Source organism: Bombus terrestris, chromosome 2, assembly GCF_910591885.1.
Source record: "Bombus terrestris chromosome 2, iyBomTerr1.2, whole genome shotgun sequence".
NCBI lineage: Eukaryota > Metazoa > Arthropoda > Insecta > Hymenoptera > Apidae > Bombus > Bombus terrestris.
Genome location: NC_063270.1, coordinates 17,188,976 through 17,210,788, shown reverse-complemented (window position 1 = coordinate 17,210,788; position 21,813 = coordinate 17,188,976). Strand labels below are relative to the sequence as shown.

The 21,813-nt window shown below is 44.3% G+C and overlaps 2 long non-coding RNA genes across 2 annotated transcripts in view; one reads left to right on the top strand and one right to left on the bottom strand.

Moving 5' to 3' along the window:
- The window catches only part of LOC125387174, a 90,026-nt gene that overhangs the window by 2,968 nt on the left and 65,245 nt on the right, over positions 1–21,813 (top strand). The window lies entirely within an intron of this gene.
- LOC125387175 lies at positions 99–20,639 on the bottom strand. The gene is made up of 2 exons (XR_007227732.1): positions 18,573–20,639; positions 99–5,228 (listed from the first exon to the last, which is right to left on the bottom strand). It is a non-coding gene; the product is annotated as an uncharacterized LOC125387175 (long non-coding RNA).

The following is a 21,813-nucleotide window of genomic DNA, read 5'->3' as shown; positions in this document are numbered from 1 at the left end:
AAACACAAGTTACAACAAAAACAATTACCTGACAATATCTTAGGGATATTCTATAAAGCGGAAAAGGCAGGAAAATCGATGGGATAAGATAAGCGTATTTCTAGTAAGTATATTTCGGCAGCTACATTCGGTTAGAGCGGAGATTAGCCGCAGTAATTATCGAGGTAGCATTTTCCTTTGAATCAGGCCTAGTATCGAGCGATTTAGCGGTTGCCGCTCGGCCAGAGGTGATGATGCAAGCCGAAGACGATAATCAGCACGATAATGCGAATGATTGTGTAGAACGCCGGTCCGTGTTAATTATATGTTCGCCGATACATCGTGCGACGCGCCTCCGTGCATTATCCGATTTATCGCCGGCGGACGTTTGAACGGATACGCACTGTTGTGCACGCTGCATAATGCAGTCGTGTTTACGAGTTTGCAAAGTCTCTCTCTCTTGCATCCTTCGTCGCATTTTCGTCTGGAAAATTCGTCAACTCGTATTTCGTATATTTAGCTGCATTAAATTCGTCTCGAATCGATATCTCGAATATTACAAAGTTAAAGATAAATTTTTCCCGAATAGTTACGTTATTGTCTCGTTAACATTTCACATTGCGAGACTCGTGAGAAGGTTTACGGACCAGATTTAAATATGAAAAGACACATTCGATAGCATTGGTATTGTAAATGTGTTTAGTTGACTAATCAAGCAAACAAATACGTTCGTCTTGTAAATAATGTAGTGTCAATATGCAGACAGCTACTATAATATGATATCCTCTGATTGTTTTATAACAAATTCGGTGTATGGATAAATATTGCTTGTTACAGCGCGTAAAGGATTTCCTCGTTTAAAGAGCCACGAATATGTTTCTTAAAGCGACGGCTACAAAATACCGATGAATAGATTACCTAGTTGATTAATTTGATTAGAATCCGATAAACTTCGAATCTTCTACGTATCGCAGCTGTTCCTATTTTTCAATACGAGCTAGATTAGGTATTCAAGCATATTACCGAAGAGTTTGTCAAAGAGACAAGAATTCTCGTTAAAGCGTCACCTTATTCCAGTTACAAATCGGCGAATTAAACGTTTCAAGCTTCACGCGTACGTGAGTTTGCTCGGGGACGCTAGCACGCTTTTAACCATCGGCCTAACCGTTCATCGAGCCTTACCTCTTTGCCTCTGTGAAACCGTTAGTTGCTGCTTCGACCAACGAAAAATCGCCGCGAAGGAGCGTAAAAGAGCGAAAAGGCGAACGAAAAAGAACGACGAAGAAGCGGGAGAAACACGACTGTAAAAGAGAAATGGGTGAAATAGGGACGCTGACGAAAATAGAAAAAAAGAGAAGAGGGAGGAAGAGAAAAGAAAGAAAAGTAGAAACGTCGCGATGCGGCGGAGGAAGTTGAAAAATGTCAGCCGGTAAATTGGAAGTACGGGTCGAGTACGGCAGCCCCGACGTCAAATAAACATGCCAGGACGAGCAATTTCGTATATTAGAAGGTCCCGCAGGGTAGGTGCATCCTGCGTCAGGGCGCGTGAGCTACGGTGATGATGTTTGACCGCAGGACGCATCAGGGACTCACTTGCACGGCCGATGCAATTGCATATGCCGACCGCAAAGTAAATGGGCACTGGCTGGTGGGAATTAAGGATTCTCGCCGGAGAAATCGAGTGTTCCCTGTGCGCAACGTTCGATCAGTTCGTGTACACGAGATACACGATGACGATTTTCCATGGTTCTTGGGAACGATTTGAGCAAACAGACGACGGCACTTCGTTTAACGCCGCTGTTACGAGACGGCAGATTGATGAAATCGTCGGTTATTCCTGCGGTCTTGCGGTGGACGATTTAACGCGCGTCTTTAAAGGACGTCGCATCGACCAATGTTTCTTTTGCACTAATAACCGTACGTTGCATAATCCGAACGAGATTCGCGGATGCGTGATTGGATCGTAAATGGAACATCTTCGCATTGTTCCCAGTTAGTAACCGCATAATATGGAACCTCGTGTCAATTATGTAACGTGGTTGCATCAGATCGCGTAGAATATTACTTTTTCGAACGGAAGAAAAATATCGGGGACCTTCGTCGATTACCCGTGTTATAAAATTACCTATTCGCTGACTGCTTCAACGCAATTACGGGAGAAAGACGTGAAATATGTCGGTCACGTAACGATCCGAACGTCGAAACAAAGCTCTTCGGTAATTTGGCAACGAGTCGGGGAGAGAAGGTGAAAATCTTCGAGGTTAAATTCGAGACACGCGAAATTTGAATAATCTTCAGACGAAAGTCGATCTGGCAAGGGTGGCGAACCCTGTAATCTCGGCCACGTGCAATAACGACAACAGAAGGGGCAAAATGGTCGGAGAGTGCAAAACGGCAGAGCGAACCAGTCGATAGCAGCCGACTCAACCGTAGGAGGTTCGAGCGATAAGTATCTAATAGGAATGTAGTACGAGCTTGTAATAACGTTACACAACGAACCGGTGTAATACGATTGATCGTGAAAAAATTTATTTGCCCTTACCTGCCACGGATCCACGGAGCTACGTGAAAGTCCCTGGAATATAAGATTCGAGGGAATCGAGCGGCACTCACGAGTGCAATTCGCCAAATCTAATTTGCATGCGATCGAACGCGGAACCCACTTAAGCACGGAGTTCCGCCGTGGAAACTTCCCGCGGGGGAAAAAAGTTCTCGTCATGACTGCATTTCGTTTCGAGCTCGTTGAATTAGATGCCGGTATAATGCCGGCTTTCTGCCATTTTGATTATTTCGTTCTCCCGTTTCCTTGATACGGCTTTAATCCGTTTGTACGCTTGTTGGAACAAACCGTTCTGAATTTCATTTTTCCGAAAGGAGTTCTCATTCCTCTTGAATCGATTCCGCGAGTTTGATTTTACTTCGCCATTAATACAAAGTATTTCGATGTGACATAAATAGTACTGTAATACGGTCTGCTAAGTTTAAAGATAAGATATAGACAAGATTAAAATAGAAGAGATACAAAGTTTCCTTATGGATCGATATTTAATGTTACGCTAATGGAACATGTTTAAAGTATTCGAGAGGAAAGGATGTATTTAGTTAAAAGGACATATTTGGTTAGATTGTCGTGAAATCAAGCAAAAAGACAATTTTACTAATACGAGATCGATCAATCGCGTAACGTGTTCTTCTTTTGATCTTCGGTTATTCCATTAATAGTACATCGATAATTACCAGAATCATCTTAGTATCGAACACGATGAACGACAAGGGAAAGATATCGCGCTGTTGAATGAAGAATATAAAAATAATTCTCACTCATCGAATATTCGTAACACGTAATTCTCGACCGACTAGATCGGAATCGGTCCTCTGACAATAATTCTTACGGAAGAGAATCTCAGGCCGTGATTCGTTTAAATTATAACGCCTAACGTTGTCGAGGCAAGCGAGCAAACACGAGGGCGCCGGGATCATCCCGATACTATCGATAAATTCAAAGAAGAGAGGGGTCCAATCCATTCGAAATGCCAGATCCATTTCGCGCCTGCTCGATCTTCCCGGAGGGCACACCAGTGCCGTAAGGACTCGTAACTAGTTAGAGGGGAAGTGTTTTGTCCCTTCCTTTTTCTTCCTCTTTTTACCTCTTTCTCATCCTTTCGCCGCGACGCAACGATTGCTCGTACCATTTCCATGATGAAACAGCCGATGGTGGAGGGGCCATAGAAGGGGGCATGTAACGTGTCGACGACGTCTCGACGATGACTGGTGCATCCTGCTCGAGAGACGCGAACGAGAGACGCGTGATTCTCAGAAAAGGCCAGGTCTGCCTTCGGCCCGTCCGATAGAGTCATCACGTGTCGGCGCTAGGATAGTGGTTTTATTGTAACATATCGAACGTGGATACCAGTTGGGGGCCAGGTTCCGAAGGAGAGAGGGCTGCGGGCACGTTCTTTCAGGCCAGCAGCCACAGAGAAGAAACGAATTGCGGGGCTAGTTGTCCTGTATCGCAGCGGGATGTCTGAATGCACGGTGTATGATTGATCTGACACGTAGTGGGGGCACCGTGGTCTGGTCGCACGTACCTGGTACTTCGATTCGTTCGGCAACCCTTCGCCTTCGATCCTCTTTCTATCTTTGTTCGCGAACCGTTTGTCGATATTGCAAACCACGCATCGTGACGCCTTTACAATGGAAATCCAAAGGATCTTGTACTTAACGATCGTGTCTCAGTTGTAAGGCCGTGAAGCGTGTTTGCTCGCGTGTGCGCGTCCTGGGATAATTAGACCTTCGAGGAATCGTTTCGTGAATTTCCACGGTTGTTGCTGATCGTTCGATAACGTTGATAGGCCGAAATTGGTTTCATCCTACGTTAATGACACCTTTTTAGAGAGCTTCAATTATCCCCCGCTTGTTCCCCTGCGGTCTGCTTGGTCGGTCGGTCTCGTCGTCCATACGTGGTGCCGCGACAAAAACGCGAGCGAGAACGTGAGACGTGTTAATTAGAAAAATGACGAAACGAACCGCGACACACGCGGTGTTCTCGCTAACGCGAGAGCACGGCCCTCGCCCGGGCAAAATGCATTATCGTAAGTACAAGATTGCGTGTTTCAATTATGAGAAGGCTCGCTCCGAGGTATATTGGGATTGCTTCCATCCTTCTCTTCCCGTTGTCTTCTTGGTCCACACTGGGAGAATCGCTTCATCATAATCGGTCATCCAACGTTTTTCTAGAGAGCATACCCCCCGCTGTCTCTACGCCCGGATATCTTAGCATCGAAATGCCGCGCTGACAGGCAAAGAATTTGATATCGTGATTAGCTCGTTACGGTATTGTGCGTTAACGCGTTGCCACGAAACCTGGGCCCTGCCCGATTGTTATTTCACTCGAAACGCGGCCAAGCGAGACTTTACGAGCCTTCGATTCCTTGTCGAAGATGCGGAGTAATTGATTTCGAGCCACCATATGCAAATAGGGGATGGAAGCTGTGGTTCGTGGCCGATGTAAATGTTTAATTGGATCGTGCGGGTACGTCGAGGGAAAATAATCCTGTGGTTAATACGTGCGTGGGAACCAATTAATTATTAGAAAGGCAACGTCAGTCTCGGCAAAGCGTACATTTTTTCTATTAACACTAAATATTTAAATATCTTGAAAACACGTATAACAACATCGCGAGTTTTTCTGTTCTTCTTTCAAGTATTCCACAATGTCTGCTAGTTTTCTTTACTTAACCAAATTGAATCTAGAACAACAAAATGAATGAAAAGAGTTATTACGAATTAAGTCGAGTTTATTCTACAAATATTTAACTAATTGCTCATTTATCTACATATAATTATTTTTTCCTTTTCAAAAGATCAGGACGATTAAGTTTAGGTTCGATAAGATTACTCCGTAGAATTTCTCGTATAAAAAGGCTCGTATTATAATAGTACTCATTCGATAAAGGTCAGTGTTGAAGGTGTATACGTCTTGTTTGCGAAAAAAGTGGCGAAGGAGTTTCTTGGCAAAGACTATCGGGTAGATCTGTCGGCGAGATTCGCGGAGTATTCGAAGGTGTTACTGGAACTCAAACTCGGTACTCTTCTATTTGCCGTTTGAGTCCTTTCGACAGGGGTGCAGCGGCACAACCCCCGTTGCTCAACCATAGCCTCATTACCAAAGCAAATATTTTATAGACGAGCCCTCGGTGACGACTCGAGCAAGAATCTGAAGGAGGCGAGATGCTGCCGGAATCGATGTAAAAAAAGGCCTCGAATAAAGCGCGAGTTCCTTTTTCCTGTCTTCCAATCTCTGTCCTCAACCGAACCCCCTGGCTCGACCTCGCTCCGTAGGCAGCGGGAAACGACAGGGGAGCGAGAGAAAGAAAATAGAAAGAAGAATCTCTCTTTTCACTGGCTCTCCCCGATTTACTTTTCAACTCGCTTGTTTTATATCCACTGTCGGCTCCTCCTTGTACTCTCGAGTCGTCGATATTCCGACGTGAAACGATCGGCGTTAAAAATTAGATAGGTCGCGCGGCCTCTCTTCACCCTCTTCGCCCCTGTTTCCGTGCTTGCCGCGAAGTTGACTGAAACATGGAAACGGGAACCACGGAGATGGAATCCCTTTCTTTTTACCGTGGACGTCTGCGTGAAACGAAGTCGATGATATTATTACGACAACGTAAGCTTAGCTTCGCTTCGTTCTTCGTTTAGTTTGGATCAATCGTAGGGCGAGTTTCGTCAGAACTAAGAAATCGCGATACCTTCTCCTTGATTGGATATATCGGGGGCAAGCGTTCTAGCTTGTGTTTTACATGTTGAGATTTAGTTGGGACAGTGGGATCTAGTCGTCCTGCGAATAGACGCGTGCAGGAAATATGAGACTCCTCCGGTACTCTCATTGTAGGATCATCGCTCTTAGTAGGATGATATAAAACCGTCTTGTCGCTTCTTATACCGATCTCGGAAAAGAAGGAGGTATATCAATTCGACGAATATATTTCTTTTTCCGTTTATCGTTTCTTGAAACTTTTAATGACGTTAGAATATTCCAAGTTTGAAGATTCCCTTTCGTCGTTGCTGTAATGCACGATATTCTGGATCGTCAATTTCTATAATACGCTTAAATTGATCCTTTAGGCGACGCTGGCATTGACGCAGTGTGTCCTTTAGTGTTCGACTGAATCGTCAATTTGTCTAGCATTATCCAGAACGTAAGGAAAGGATGGAGGGTCGAATTGTAGAGGGGTGGCGAACCAAGGAAAGGAGGGAGGGGTGGGAGCAAAGGCGGACCCAGCGTCTCCAAAGGATTTCGTGTATTTAGGATAACAAGCTGCTCCGCCCCTGAATTGGTATGCAGAGACCCACGAGTAACTCCTTTATATTGACATATCGTGGAACGTGATCCAAATACATGCGACATTATACCGAATTGCGAACAAAGCTGGCGCCGCTGCAACGGCAGCAGCCTCGTCAAATTGTCCATGAATAGAAAACAAATCGTCCGTAAGGCAAATTCGTGTTCCCGCGGAACGACGTAGCCGTACGTACGAATCGATTACGAATGCGACTCGATGTCGAGACCGCGTCAATTTCGCTACCACATTGCGTTTCCACATTTATAATTATGAATTACGTTGGATCGCGGTTCTATACGCCAATTTATATTTTTCTCAATGGAATTCGTTTCGCCCTTTGAACATTGTAACGAATATTTTACATTGAGCGTCTTCTATATTTTTTAATATTACGATCTTTTATTACGACCGTGTAGATGCGAGTAATACACTTATGAACGTGACGTTACGTTCGACGTGCTACGACACGAGGGTCAAAGGGTAAAATTTCAAACGCGAAACTCAGGAAACTGATATCGATGGGTCACGAAAAGCTGACTGAAAAAATAATAATAGGAAATGAAGGTCCTTTCCACGATCGCGCCGGCCAAATAACAAAGTAACCGAAGATGGATATCCGTTTCAAATATTCACGCCCTTTTCGCGCCGCGGCGTGAAATTGATGCGTTTAGGAACCCCTTTACTGGTAGGCGGACAGTTACGCCGGCATAAATATTGCCAAGAGCCCTGCTGACCACATGGCACAGATACGGCCCTGAATAATGTGCGTGCTTGCGTACTGCGTTTCCGCAGGCTAACCGAAAGATTTAACCATAGCCGAAACATAGCCAAACACCAAATAATTTATTATTAATTTCATTGTTTCGTCTATGCAATGAACATTATCGAACAACGCGATAATCTTGGCAAATGTTACACGTTGTATATCTCTGTGGCAATTTTAAAGACAATAGAGAAATGGCGTTTCGACGGGGAGGAAAATCTGTACGTTTCGCGCTGGTGTGTTTACCTCGCCACGGTTACATCGGCTTTGCGAGGTAGGAAACGATATTTGTTCAGGCATCCCGCTAGGAAATTCAAGGCGACTAAGAGATTATTCGCGGCACCCGTTGCGTGAATATATAATAGCGTGGCGTGTTTATGTATCCAGCTATGACAGGCACTTCCGTTTCCGTCGAGCGCTCTTGACTTCGTTCCGTTTCTGACCGCGTAAATGTGTTTACACCACGCTGTCGTCTGTCGCTGGTCTCCCTCGTGAGGAACGTTCCTTGTATTCGTCATGCACGAATTCCCAATTTTCCATTTTGCCAAATTCCATCGATTCGTCGAGACTTACTTCGCACAGCGTCTGTAAATCTTTCACGATGCAGCATCGCTGACGATCATCGTATAATTTTAGCTTTTTGCTAGTTTGAAAATGACGATCAGCGATCAACGTGCCGCGAGACGCGTCGTAGTTATTAATTCGAATATAATTTCTGCAATTATTTCCAAGCAGTCGTCCGTTATACAGCGTTATTTATTTTTCTTTTTCCACTTACGGCTCGTCCTTCCGGCCATTTTCCTCACCAATTTATCAGCTTCTACCGCCCTCTCACGTCCATTAACTTAATTAATTTTTCTCAAGTGTTCGTTCTACGTTTCGGACCGCGAGAGCTATGTGCCGAGAAGTGTCAAACTAACGAACGTGTTCTGAAAAATGGAAGGCTCCAATGGTGGCTCAGGTGTTGATTGTTTCGTACACGTACAAACTCGCGGTTGCTGGCGCGCGCGCGCGCGCGAGCCCGAACGCTCACAGGGCGGCGAATGCCAACGGTTTGTACGCTGCTAATCGCCATCTGTTCCGCCAAGTGACTCGACACATTGCAATATTGTTAATTATTCAAATTCGCGTTGTAACGCCATGCTTGGTAGATGTTCGGTAATCTTATCGAGGCAACCTCGCTACCTTTTGTACACACATGCATCCACTTCGCACCTCATTATCAATTCTTAATTGAATTTTACCTAAGTGAATTCCGTTAACCCGTTTGATATCTCTAACATCATCCTTACGCGAATCTCGTCCTCCGTGTTCATTATTTCAGCACAAATATGATCTTGGTAAATTACATAGCAAGATCCTTGAAAAAAACCGAGAAATTGCTGAAAACTTGCTGAAAAATTCATGAAGAACCCTAGCTTAGGAGCGACGGTGTGAACGAAGAAGTTCAGTTCGTCACGCTAAAGGAGTCTAATATTAGAGTAGGCAACGATCATATATTATGAAATACGTACCAAAGAAATCAGAGTGAGCAGCATGTGGAAAGATAATAATTCGAGAGAAGAAACTAACTTTGGGCCATGCGTTCCACAATAGATCATTAAAATCCTAAAAATTTAGTGAAACGGAATTGGTCATTCTGACCATTCTGGCATTTCTATAGTCGCGGCTATAATTCTGATCTCAGGTGTTATCTACGTTATGATTCGTAGATGAAACAGTTCGAAACGCGATCGATAATAAAAATGCGCGTGCTCTGTCATTATGATCGTGCCAGGAAAAAATGGTCGTATGGAAACGAACCAGTTTCCCTCGCCAGACGCAATTAAATAGAGAAATACGCGTTCTACGTTCATATATCAGCCACAACTGTCCCAACTCTACGTCTAAAAGTGTCTTCCACTTATCCATGGAACGCCAACTTTTACTTTCGCTGACGCAGATATGAGTAATTAACCCCGCGAGTAATTTCCATCCGGTCTGGAGTCGGAGCACGAGCTCGGAGCGGTGCTGGGCGTCGATCATAACTCGAACTGGCCAACAGCAACGACAGCAAAACCGCGGCAGCAACGTAGAGACACAGAAGAGTTCTGACAGTCTCTCGCCTTGCGTATGGTACCTATATCATTGGCTCGGGTTGGGCGGAGTACGGCGTGAAGTTGGCGCCGCCAGCGATAGATACCGCTAATTATCGATCGTAAATAACGTCGCGGGGCGCACGGCAGCCCGATCCTATCGGTCCTTCGGCCGGTTTCATCCCCCCTCGTGTTCCGCAGTCTTTCGATGATATAGGTGCTATGTGCCGAGTCGCCTCTAAAACGGGGTTGGCCGAACCTCGGAGGAACAGGTCCCTCCTGACCACTCTAACGTCGTTCTCTTGGGTGTGCAGTCGCCTCTCAGGGTGGCTTGGATATATTACAAACGGTGCTCGTGCACGGTTATTACAACTTGTACGCGGTTATAATTGCGGGCAAGAGGCCCACCGGCTCGAAACGTGTGATTTGTGCTCCCGCGGGAAGCAAAACGGCTACCTGGCACGGTTCTCTACGGTGCCGCGACACGCATACATGGCTACTCTGTAAAACGTTCCCGTATCGATTCTCATTCCGATAGCGGTGGCCTCCTTTTCAGAGAAAATCGGAGCTCGCGCGTTTAATGTACGATCCTGAATGCTAGCCTGTCTAGCAAAGTATAAATAGCCCTTTGGCGATATCGGCCCGTTTCTCTAGCTACCTATTGCTCTTCTGTCCAGCGTCGTCGTTGTTTACGAGTTCGATATGGTAATGGACTGGCGGTTGGACTCGCGTAATCGAACGGATATTACCGGACGGGACTTTATAAAATCTAATCTAATCTAACACGTTGAATCGAAGACAGATCGAAAGGGAGACGGTTTTGATCATTCGCGTTTAATCCTCTTGATAGCTCCGTAGCGGTTTAATTTACGTACTGCGCTGCCAGGTTGGATGAATGCTTCGTAGATAGCCAACGGGGAACACGGTATCGATTTTTGTCTTGATACGGTTCCACGGCAGTTGCTTTGGCCATGTTCAAAGAACGTGCCCGACGAATACCACAAGTTCGACGAACTTCAACGGATGATGTGGAACAGCGACTCATCGTTTCGATACTGTGCTTTTAGAAATCTTTCATTGAATTCCAATCGCCGATTCGTCGAACGATATCGTTCGCGGATGATCGATGAATTTCCTACGTCGCAGAACACCTTGTTGGCACTGTGCTTCATATCCCACGCGGATCTTATATTTACGTATAACAGCATAGATCATTTATCTAATTAATTTCCTGATCTGCACATTTAAAATTAAAGTATCTGGTTCATCTTAACGTAAAAAGGAGTTTGTCGTTCGTTAACAAGTTTGCCTTCTCAAAATTTCTGTCTTTCCAGTGATATTCATCTTCCTACTTCCTAAAGATCAAAAAAGGACTGAAGCAAAAGTTTCTTACTCGACTTTGTTCAACTACGAGCTTCTCTTTAACATTAAGCGACTAACGCTCTCCCTACTCTTAATGGCTGATACACGATTACTCGTGTTCGTCGTGCTGCAGTTGACACCTTCTGCGAGGCTATATTTCCTTACGTGCCCCACCCATCGGCTTGTAAGCAGAGGAAGTGCTTGTTCTCTCTCGGTCCCGTGAAAGGGATGGTCGTTTGACACGGTCGCCTACGCTGGGTGTCGGGATAAAAGGGGGGAGTGGGAGAGGGTAAGTCGTGCCCTATCATGCGGGGGCGATATCGCGTTACTAGAGCCGGCTTTGATCTCGCGACACTTACAATTTTCCCGACTGGCGATACACCCTTATTTCGCATCGCGCCACGCGAGTCCTAATGAGAGGCTATGTTCTCTGCACCCAGCACCCGTCTCTTGCCCCGTACCAGGGGTTACCGGTAATCACAAGGCATGATGGCTCGTTCCTGGTGCTGTGTAACCCACCACCCCTGGCTATCCACCACCAGCTACCTCCTCGTCCTTGTCGCACCGCTTCCGCGTACCAACGCCCCCTGACCATGAGGAACAACGTTGTCCAGCCGTGCTCGCCATTACGCCGTGTGAAATGCTAATGCGAGAAGCTTCGCTGGCGTTTACCGTGTCAGACGATAGCATGAGACAAACCGAAGATTCATTGACGATGTTCACGATGCTGCTAAATTTCTTTATTTCAAGCTTTTTGAAATTTTATTGGAATTGCAATTGCCTGACTGATACTTCCGGAGTTATTTCTGGATTATTTATTTCTCTGTAGTACATTGAAAAAAAGCAGCATGCAATCTGGAATACCAGATCCTAGAAACACACAATGTGCTGTTTTTCACAGGATGCATAGATATGAAGAAATTTGATATATTAATTTACAAGTGATTTTTACATTTTAAGATTCAAGGCTCTCCTCCTCTTACGCTCTTCTATCAGGTATAAATAATTCGTACCTCTATGGTGTATTTGAACGTACAATAGATTAGCTATTCAAGGATCTAAAAGAGAGTTGTAATAAAAACAGGATAGCTACATATATCTAAGAAGAGTAATAGCAAGTGTAAGTCAAGTAATGTGCCAGGTGGTTATAAAGTTATATAAGATCAACTAAGACTGTTTACTATTCTTCTATCACTCTAATTCTCCAAACCAAGAATATTAAACGTTATCTATTGGTCACCGTAATTCATCGTCAAGAAACAGACGATTGAAAATCTTCGATTACGATACAAATATCAAATTCGAAGATCATACAGATTTCTCCGTGTGAATAAGAACAAGCGTTTCCCATCGCGTACACACGTGTCAGAGCCATCGCCCGAAGCTTCGGTGTAAATACAATAACCCTTTATTTGTTCCCTTTTCCTTACGGGGCTGGCCGTGATTCAACAATACTCGACGTGTAGGCGGCAAACATCGCCGCCACATCGGGCCACTCGCCCTCGGCGATTTTCGCGAAATTCACCCGACGAATCCACCTATCGACGATTCGGAGATGAACGATGGCCCGTGTCGAGTGAGATTCGAACGCGTGAGCTTTCGACAGCCAGGATGAACGAAGACGGGAGCACGCGTTCTCCTAGATAGAAGCGAGAGTGACGCGTGATAAACTTGAGGAAACTTCGGGGTGCAGTTGGATAAAGAGAGAGAGAGAGAGACAGAGACAGAGAGAGTTGGATAGAGAGAAAGAGAGAGAGTTGGTAGATGGGAGAGTTAAGGGTATGGGGAGGGTAAGCGTTGTTGGACACACAGAGCAAACACTTCAGAAGATTGCCGTTTCTGCGTTGCAACCACCACCCTTCCATCCTACGGAAATCCTTACTTTCCCCGAAATCCGTAATCTTCCTGAAGGGCGGATTAATTCTCTGGACTTATCACGTGTGCCAGCTTCGCTAGATCTAGATGGAAGCTATTGCCGATCTCCTTTTGTGGATATTCTACTTGCAGATGTTTTGATCTTTGGATTTAATAACGGAGAATGTTGTAGCGTAAGTATGTTGGGTCGCAGGTAGATTTTTACACTTACTTATCAGAAACGATTAGCGCGACAAGAGTAATTATAAAGTAAGTGAGGATAGCAGTTTTATAGGAAGCTTTTACTTGGAAATAAGTCGGAAAAAATTGAAATAAAACGTGGAAAAATACGTAGTGTAAGGGAAAAACAAGCTTCCATCTGAAGTATCCCAAAAATTTACCGTAACGCAAACCGGAAAGTTTCTATGAAACATTACGGAATTATCATTTTAACTAACTCCGTAATTTTAACGTTAGAGACGTTGGATGCACGGTACACGTTCTTGTCATGCACCGTCAAATCCCTTCGCGTGCATTCTAAACTCTTCTTCGCTCGCTACCAAAATGATTTAGCATAAAAGTTTAGTTTTCAATAACTCGCCATCCACGATCGAATTTTCATTTCTACCGCTTTCCATATTTTACACCGTTTACCTCCGTGATAACGCGTATGGTTGAGAATTTCGCTTTATCTTGGCTGGAAACACGGTTTCGTGCAGGTGGAATGCTAAGAACTCGTTTGGATATATCCTTAGCTTCGATGCTGATTCTGCGCTTCACGGGCCGCCGGGGGAGGGTCCTGAAGGAGCAATTAAGCCTGAAGTGTTTCCTGCAAGGTGTGACTCGTAGAAACGGACGGACGGGAACGAGAACGCCAGCCACCTGACACGAGAGACGACTTCTCTCGCACGTCAAACGGTAGTAATTCAACTTTTATTCGAGAAGGATGCGATATATTCAGCAGCCACGTCTAGAAGTTAGAAACCGATGCTCATCGATGGCTACGCGAGCCATGCGTAACCGTAAAATTACGTCTGCTGTTGGTAGTCGACTTTAACCGTCCATGTGGATGGAAAATAAAACTTACAGTGTGTCTTAAAGGAGCGTTTTAAATAAAACTGAATGGAGAAAAAACGTATTATACACCGTGGACATATTATACATTACGGGTATAGTTACTGACACAGATTGGATAGTTTGATGAAGAGGTCTGGACTTAAAGATCGTTCGTGCGTGTCGCGAACGTACTAGATAGAAATGAAATCCTCTAAACCGTTGTTCAGTGAAGTAACACGTATCGTAAGAAACTGTAAGTTTTTTTTACGAAAGACCTTTGTCGTCTTCTCACATATTTTATGAGCCACCGTTCCCTGCACCATTGTATGTATTTTCATTTTTCCACTAAAAGAACGTCCAGCGGATCGTGAGAAATTCACCGCGCAACCGGCTACGCTTTGTGTATCAGTGATTTCCTCCAGAATGATGGTTACGCCGGATAATAAAACAAACGTGTTCCTTTCAACAGCGACAGAGAGAAAGAGAAAGAGAGAGAGAGAGAGAGAGAGAGGGAGAGGGAGGAGAGAGAAAAAAGAAGAGAAAGGGGGAAAAAAGGTGTGGAAAAGTAAGACGGTCGACGTGACGCGGCGAGCATTTTAGTTTGCGACCATTCGTCGCGCGAGCTCGTATTTTCTTTCCTCCTTCTGGTTACTTCTTAATTGCGGGAATAATAATCACGAAGTTGTCACGTTGGCTACGTGCTTCGCACAACCGGCGGAGGTTGCTGTCTCCTCGGGACAGAGAGAAAAAGGAAGCTGGCATAAAAGGGGAGAATTGAATAAAATTTTGGCCCGTCATGCCTCGGATAAATCTGAATTAATTAAGCGGTTTCGGACTAGACTTTCAATCGTTTCTCTTTCTCGCTTCATCACTTTATCCTCCGCCCTCTTATTTCTCTCTCTTTCTCTTTTTCTTTTCTTTACTTCCTCCTCCTGCTCCTCCTCAATGCTTCACTTCGCGTCGACTTCTCGTATTCGTTCTCTTCTTTTTTTCACGTGGAGATTTCGTGGTAACTTAAACGCGGGAGCCATTCGGTAGCTGATGGGTTAATTGAGAGTCGAACTAGCCCTTAGATATCAAAGGCCTTTCACGAAACAACGTGAATGCGATGACGAATTACGCTCGCATAGTATACACGCTTTTACGTCGCGTTTCATCGCTTGAAAAACCAGTACGACCATTGCCACTTTCCTTTTTTTATGTTTGTTGTCAATTCAGCGTTATCTGTTATCTTTGTATCTCTGTTAGTATAATGGTCGGCCGAACGTATTTACGCTTTTTAAGGAGAGTATTCCGACAGATAGAACAGCCTGTTCTACCTCGTTGTCTGTACGAGAAAGCTGTAATAACAACATGAATATTTCATTCTATCGGGTTCTAAAAAGAAAGCTAAAAATCCTCTTGAACTGGACCCTAGTTGAACCTTTTCGGGTCATCAGAAACCGTTAATTGTGATCAGTAGTCGAATTTTAGCGTCCTTGAGACTGGTTCATCCACCCAATGAATTCAGTGTTTCCGCAGCTTGCGACAGCATCCGGTAATGAGATGGTTCTGCATCAGGTTCCTGGACCAGTTTGTCTTTGCTCCGCTGTTTTTCTTTGCTTCCTTCCCCTCTGCTACTATACGATGGACGATGGTCAGCACAGTGGTTAAGTAACTGGTTCGTTAGAATGTTTATTTGCTTAGGGATCTTTTGTCAGGCCTTCGACTAATGTTATGACGACCTGTTACCGTCCCCGGTTTCTCTTCGTCGCATATGTTTCGTGAGCACAACGGACGTCTTTCAGCTATTCTGGCGGTCTTTCTGAAAAAAATCTCACGTTTCTCCAAGGCAAATCTGTCGAAAAAAATATCGACTTCCCAATTCTTGTCCTTCTAGTTAGTAATCTACGTTAAGCTGCATAATTTGCTCATAACGGAATAATAGAGTATTCAAATCTTTCTTTTCCTAGTTTGACGAAATTGTTTGGCACGATTGCAGCGTAAAAATATTAAAGAAATTCAAACGAAAGGTATAATTATTTATTCTTAAAAAATCATAGGAAATCCTTTAAAAGATTCCTTCGTAGGAACCGTCGTGAATCTACACCATTTCCACGGAAAGTAGAAATCGGATGTTTCGATAATTTTGGAAGTCGTAATATCAATTACCTAAATTTTTTTCTCGATTTAAGCTATTAAATTAAAAAGATACGACTTGGTCGTCAAGTTAGCCAATGTTCTCGATGTTCGTATCATAGAAAGGGATAGGTATAGGTTGGGACTGAAAATGAAGACGTTTCAGTCGTGAAAATTCCTTTCATCAATTATAATCGTCGACGTGCACGGGACAGTAGCCGTTCATTAAAAGCGTATATACGAGTCTGCTCGTTGCTCGAAGAAAAATACGCTAACGATACCGCTCGTGAACGTGTTCTGAATACTCGGTTCGCGCTCTCTTCTGTATTCGTAATCCCCCCGGTCGCGGTGTCTGATTCTTGGCCGAACGTGGCCGTTCGGGAATAATGCAAAGTGTGGAGTCACCCTGTGGATGGTAGTCAGGTATCGCTTCTGCTTCTTATTTATATAAATGACCAACGCATAACTCGCAGCAGCCGAAGACTAACGCAAGCCTATTGCCAAGTTGAATGCTCTGCTAACGTGTCGACTCGATGATAAATTAATTGTGGAAGGGAACGGTTGTGTTATGGTTAATGTCGAGATTCAGTTTTCAACCGGTTTCTTTTTCTCCCCTGCATTATTTTCAATCTACCTAGAATTCAATTTATACCTTTGTTACCGTGATATTGGTTTTTTAAAATTATTCTTCCTTTTTTACATAGGAAATAATATGGATAATCGTTTAATGTTTTGGAAGCAATCATTCCTTTAATAGAAATATATCACAGTTACCGGTGCCATGAATCGATAACTGGTTACTCGTATGCTTAAGCGATATTGTGGACGGATCCGACTATGGTATTCATTGTTGACTCGTCACGCTTTTCAAGAGACGTCTTCCTGTTTAAAAGCGCCATAACTTGTCACGTTGGATTCACGGGCTACCAGTGGCTTAAGAATCGCATTCTGCTTTTCATCGTTCACCTCTCGGTTAATTAGCAGGAATAAAAAGCATACAAAAATGCAGCTGTGTTTAAGTGGTTATAAATTTGTTCCTTCCTCTTTCAGCATTCTGCCGCACAGAATTTCTCTTCTATTCATTCCTTTCGAATCTTTGACGATACTCTAAAATATATATATATATATATATATAGGTACCGCTACCCGAATATCAAATCTATGAGCTACGAGTAACCCATACAAAACTCCTCTTTACGTTTCTTTCCGCGAAGATGCGCGAAAGATTCGTGTCTTCATTGTGTGTATCTACCCTCGAAATAATAGGCCGCTCGATCAGCGAGCTTGGTTAACCCCATTTACTTTTCATTCACGGAGGAATTGGCTCGTTCCTTTTGTCGAAAACAATCGTGTTCGTCGACGTACGTAGACCTGTATTGAAAATTTCCTATTTTCAGGGGGGCAGGGGAAGACGGGGGTACGATACGTCTCTCAATCCCGTTAGTTGAAAAAGACATCCTGGGATTGCCTGAATCGCGTACGATTATTCCTCTGGTTCGTGTTAAGATCTTGGCCGACTAGCGATCAAATCGATTGTAATCAGAACCCATCGAAAATCATCCCCGGATCTGACTGGGTGTATGGCAGTAACCGATGAATATTAACCAGCAAACAGCGCTGGCCAGAGTCTGCTGTTGGAATGAAGCGTAGCCAGAGCGTGGTGAGAGTGGACCACGTTGGAGTAGCGAGTGCCAGAGTAGGAGGGTACATATTCATGACGTTAACGAGCCTCCGTCGAACGTTTAATTCCGCCAACCGCCTGAGTTGGGTTAGGGTAACTCGCTCGGCAAACACGAGCCCTAACTAACCGTGCATCTCCCAGTCCTGTTCTCGCTCCAACCAGCTCTTACGCTCTCTTCGTCACTCACCTTCCGCTACCATTGTGCTCGTCGTCTCTCATCTCTTTCGCTCTCTTTTCGGTCCCTATACCCTATGGTCCCCTATTTGTCTTTCGACACCGCGAAAGAACAACTCTAGCCACGATAGCAAGTGCGGTTGCGCCTGCTTGTGACGTTTATGAATGCAGGTATTGCGGAACTTCTGTTCGGACTGTTTAAGAGAGGTGTTTAATCGACGATTCAACTCAAATATTGGTCGGTGTGGAAAAAGCTTCGGCCTTTCGATAATCAGAACACCGTTGGTTGCAAATGAGTTAACGATGTTTACAAATCCGCGACATTGACATAGTTGTTCCGTGTATAGTGAAGCTGACTTGATTACGTTTTAACGTAGATACGTATCCTAATGCAGCTGAGCGTTCTATAAACTTCTAGATAAAGCGCGATGAAATATAGGTGTATATTTAGCTTTAATTATAATCCAGTCCGGCGAAGGTACTTTTCATTACGAAAAAACAAAGAAGAAACAGAGGGTTTGGTAAAAAAACTCGTGGAGTTAATGCGTTTTGCATCGATCAATCGCGTCTTGTTCTTGATAATGCAAGATAGCACAGCAGCAGGTAACTTAGGTAACACGAGAACTGGAAACGAGCACAAGAAACAGCACCAGCTTACGTACATTCCAGCGATCGGATATCTGGAACCCACCTTCTCCCAGGACGTCTTACTTATAATACCAGAGCCTGGACGAGTCTCGGGTTAACGTGTTACAGGAGTGACTTGCGACTTGGTAATTTCATCCCTGGCGTGGTGCCTCCTTCTCTTTCCTTTTTTATTTTACGAGCCACTACCTCCGTTGCCATCGCCATCATCATCATCTTCGTGGTCCTACTTCGCCTCGGTCGCAGTCAGCGTCATTCCGGCTATATCGTACCTGCGCGTTGGCTATACACGTATCAACCACATTTTGACTAACACACCGAGAATCTTGAGCGAAGAGTCAGTCGTGTTTGCCTACAAACAATCCACTTCAACATAAGCTACGTCTCTTATAAGCATTTCCTCCCTCTCCTACGATCCTCTTCCACTTCGATCCTTCCCATCGTTGCGTCCTTGTCTATGACAGAGTCGAAGCAAGTTAGCCGAACGTACACGTCTTCAAACAAACGCATTTTCCCACGTGCAACGGTCCAATCTGTTCTGACGATCATCGAATTATCTTTCGATTATTAAATCACTGAATCTGAATAACTAAACCAGATTCTGGCCGAGACTATTTGTAGACGTTAAAGCAGAAGAACTTGGTGTATTTTGTGAGATAAGCATGGATCAGATCCCTTCGAAGGTAGCTAACCATACGATCAACTCATCCATTATTAGGGGCTCTTTACAGATTATACGTGTCATACTTCGATAAGCGTAGGCGCAACATCGTTCTGGACGAACTGTTTAATGCGGATCAGTGTATCCATGCAATGAGAGAGAGAGATCCACCGATACCCTCGAGATCCATTTTGACAGCTGGCCTTTTGTTTTACTCGATGGATGATGATGATGACCGAGAAGGTTTCTCGGACCACCGTCTCACCATCCCTTGTTAGAATATAATATGAGAAGACTTCGTCTAGATCTGGTGGGCGTCCGTAGGTGGTGTTAGTGGCGCCAAAGATAATCCTCGCGATAGTTTCCCCTCTTCTTTCCCTCACGTCAATCAGGATTGGATTCGGTTTAGAGCTCTCTATAGCTGAACCCGTCGTATCAGAGGTGCTCAAATGGAATCCGATAACTGTATAGTGAAATATCGATAGATCCAAGATTTTGCTCCTATCGTATTAAAAAATTCATCGGCCACTCGCGATCGCGTGCTATGTTCAGACGTATTACGCTCGTGTTGTTAAAAAGGGGAAAAAATATTCACGAACGAAAGTACACTCGTATGCGTGAAACACGTTACAAACGAACAAGAAAAAAGAAAAAAGTTGTCCGCGGTTAAACGAATTACGCTATGGTTAGAACAAATACGTTTTGAAGTTCATCTTTTACAAATTTCTCAATTTCATTATGCAGATAACACGATTAATATCCAGTTCCAAAGAGACAGATGATTTACTTTTATACGTCGACTTGCTACGATACAAGGAAATGGCGCAAACAACGATAAGTGGCAAAGTCAATTTAAAACATAATATTTCTAACATTATTTTTCTCTATTTTTCAATCTATGGAGTCGATCGACGACGTGGCTTCTAAACGGTTCATATCCAGATTCATACGCAAATAGCTATATTGTTCTTCAACTACTTTATTTATGAAAACGGCAGTTTGTTGCAGAAACACGTTGCAGTAAACATTCACTCCGATCATAGTTTTAAGTTAAATTAAACGAATATGTTACGATAATATCGATTATCCTTTAAGAAGGAGGGCCGACTAGTCTGCTTCGGGATCAACTTGCCCAGGTGCACTTGTACATGGAACTCACTTCCGTTGAGAAAACTCGTGTACTTACACGTTCCAGCCAGTATGTATAGGATCCGTTAAGGGGTACTTAATGGCTATTTAATTCCTAATCCAACCGTGGCTGCAGCTTCGCCGACGGCGCTACTTTCGCAATAATCTGGCTGCCGCCCGTTGCCGTCTTCCTCGAAAACAGAAATACGGCAAAGACGGTCTAATCCACCGCATCTGCGATTCATGAATCCCTCTGACTCTTCCACGCGTCGCACTTCTGCCGCCCTCCACCTCCGCCACCTCTTTTGCTACCTCCTCATTCACCAGCGACGCCGTGGTACTACTACTCCCTACCAGCTTACCCGGTTTACCCAATCGGCCGACGGGGCTCCCACTCTTCCACTTTGTAGAGAGCTACTTCCATATTTACATGGGAGGTAGTCGCAAAAGCGAAGTTAGTGTGGCTAAGCTGATTTAAGCATTCGTTATTATAATTCTTGGAGAAGCAACGGCGGCGCTTTCCAGTTTGAGCCGCGCTCAACTTCCAGCACCATCGCCACCGGGCGGAGGTGGGATTGCCGCTAAAAGGATGCCGCGCGCGTCTGCTACAGCGGTCGCCACCGCTCCGCGCTCTTTACCGCCTCATCAGGCTAGGATTCTAATTTATCCTATGAATTATCCGGCAGAAATAAACTTCAACGTTTCCCGTGATTACGTTCATTGTGACTCGTTGATTTCCCTTGTTTCCCTGCTGGTTTTTAGCCGCCGTGTCCGATGATATTGCCATGTCGTTAATTATCGCGTCGCGGAATAAAGTTTGTATCGCTTGGTATTTGATTTCTTTTTTTTAACGCGTTTCAAGCACGCTGTTAGAGCTCGTTAAAATCTGGTCGGTTAAGAGAAATTAAATTGGAATTCTAAGTTATAAAAATTGCGTAATTGTAAATTTCCCAATCCGATGGATCAAGCACGAAACTCGAACGTTCGAGTCGTAAGGTCGTTTGAAAACGATTCGTCTGCGAAGGTAGCCGCATCAAGTTTATCGGTGATGATTCTTTGATGAATTTCACCATTAGACGGTTTCGTATTAATTAGCAGCCGTAAAACACTTTTTCCTGTTTCTCTGTCTACCCCGTAAGCTTCTGTGGGTTCCATGCCGTGCATTCGACGGTAATTAAGTTTTGGTGTTGCTAGCACGCGTAGTCGTAGCCTAGAGGTATCCATATCTCGGGTCGGTCGGTCTCCTAAGTTCAGAATCCATCGTGCACGATTAATTTCCCGGGGTCCCCTGGGCAAATTTCAGGCTGGTACGATCACTTGGTCCGTTCGTCTGTCCGTATTCTTAATTAATAACCGAGGCAGCTGCCCTGACGCTGACGTCATTAGCCTTTTTGCCTTTCTTCCTCTTATTCGTATCCCTTGTTTTTTAATTCCCGTTCCCGCTTATGAGATATCGCTAATATACATCA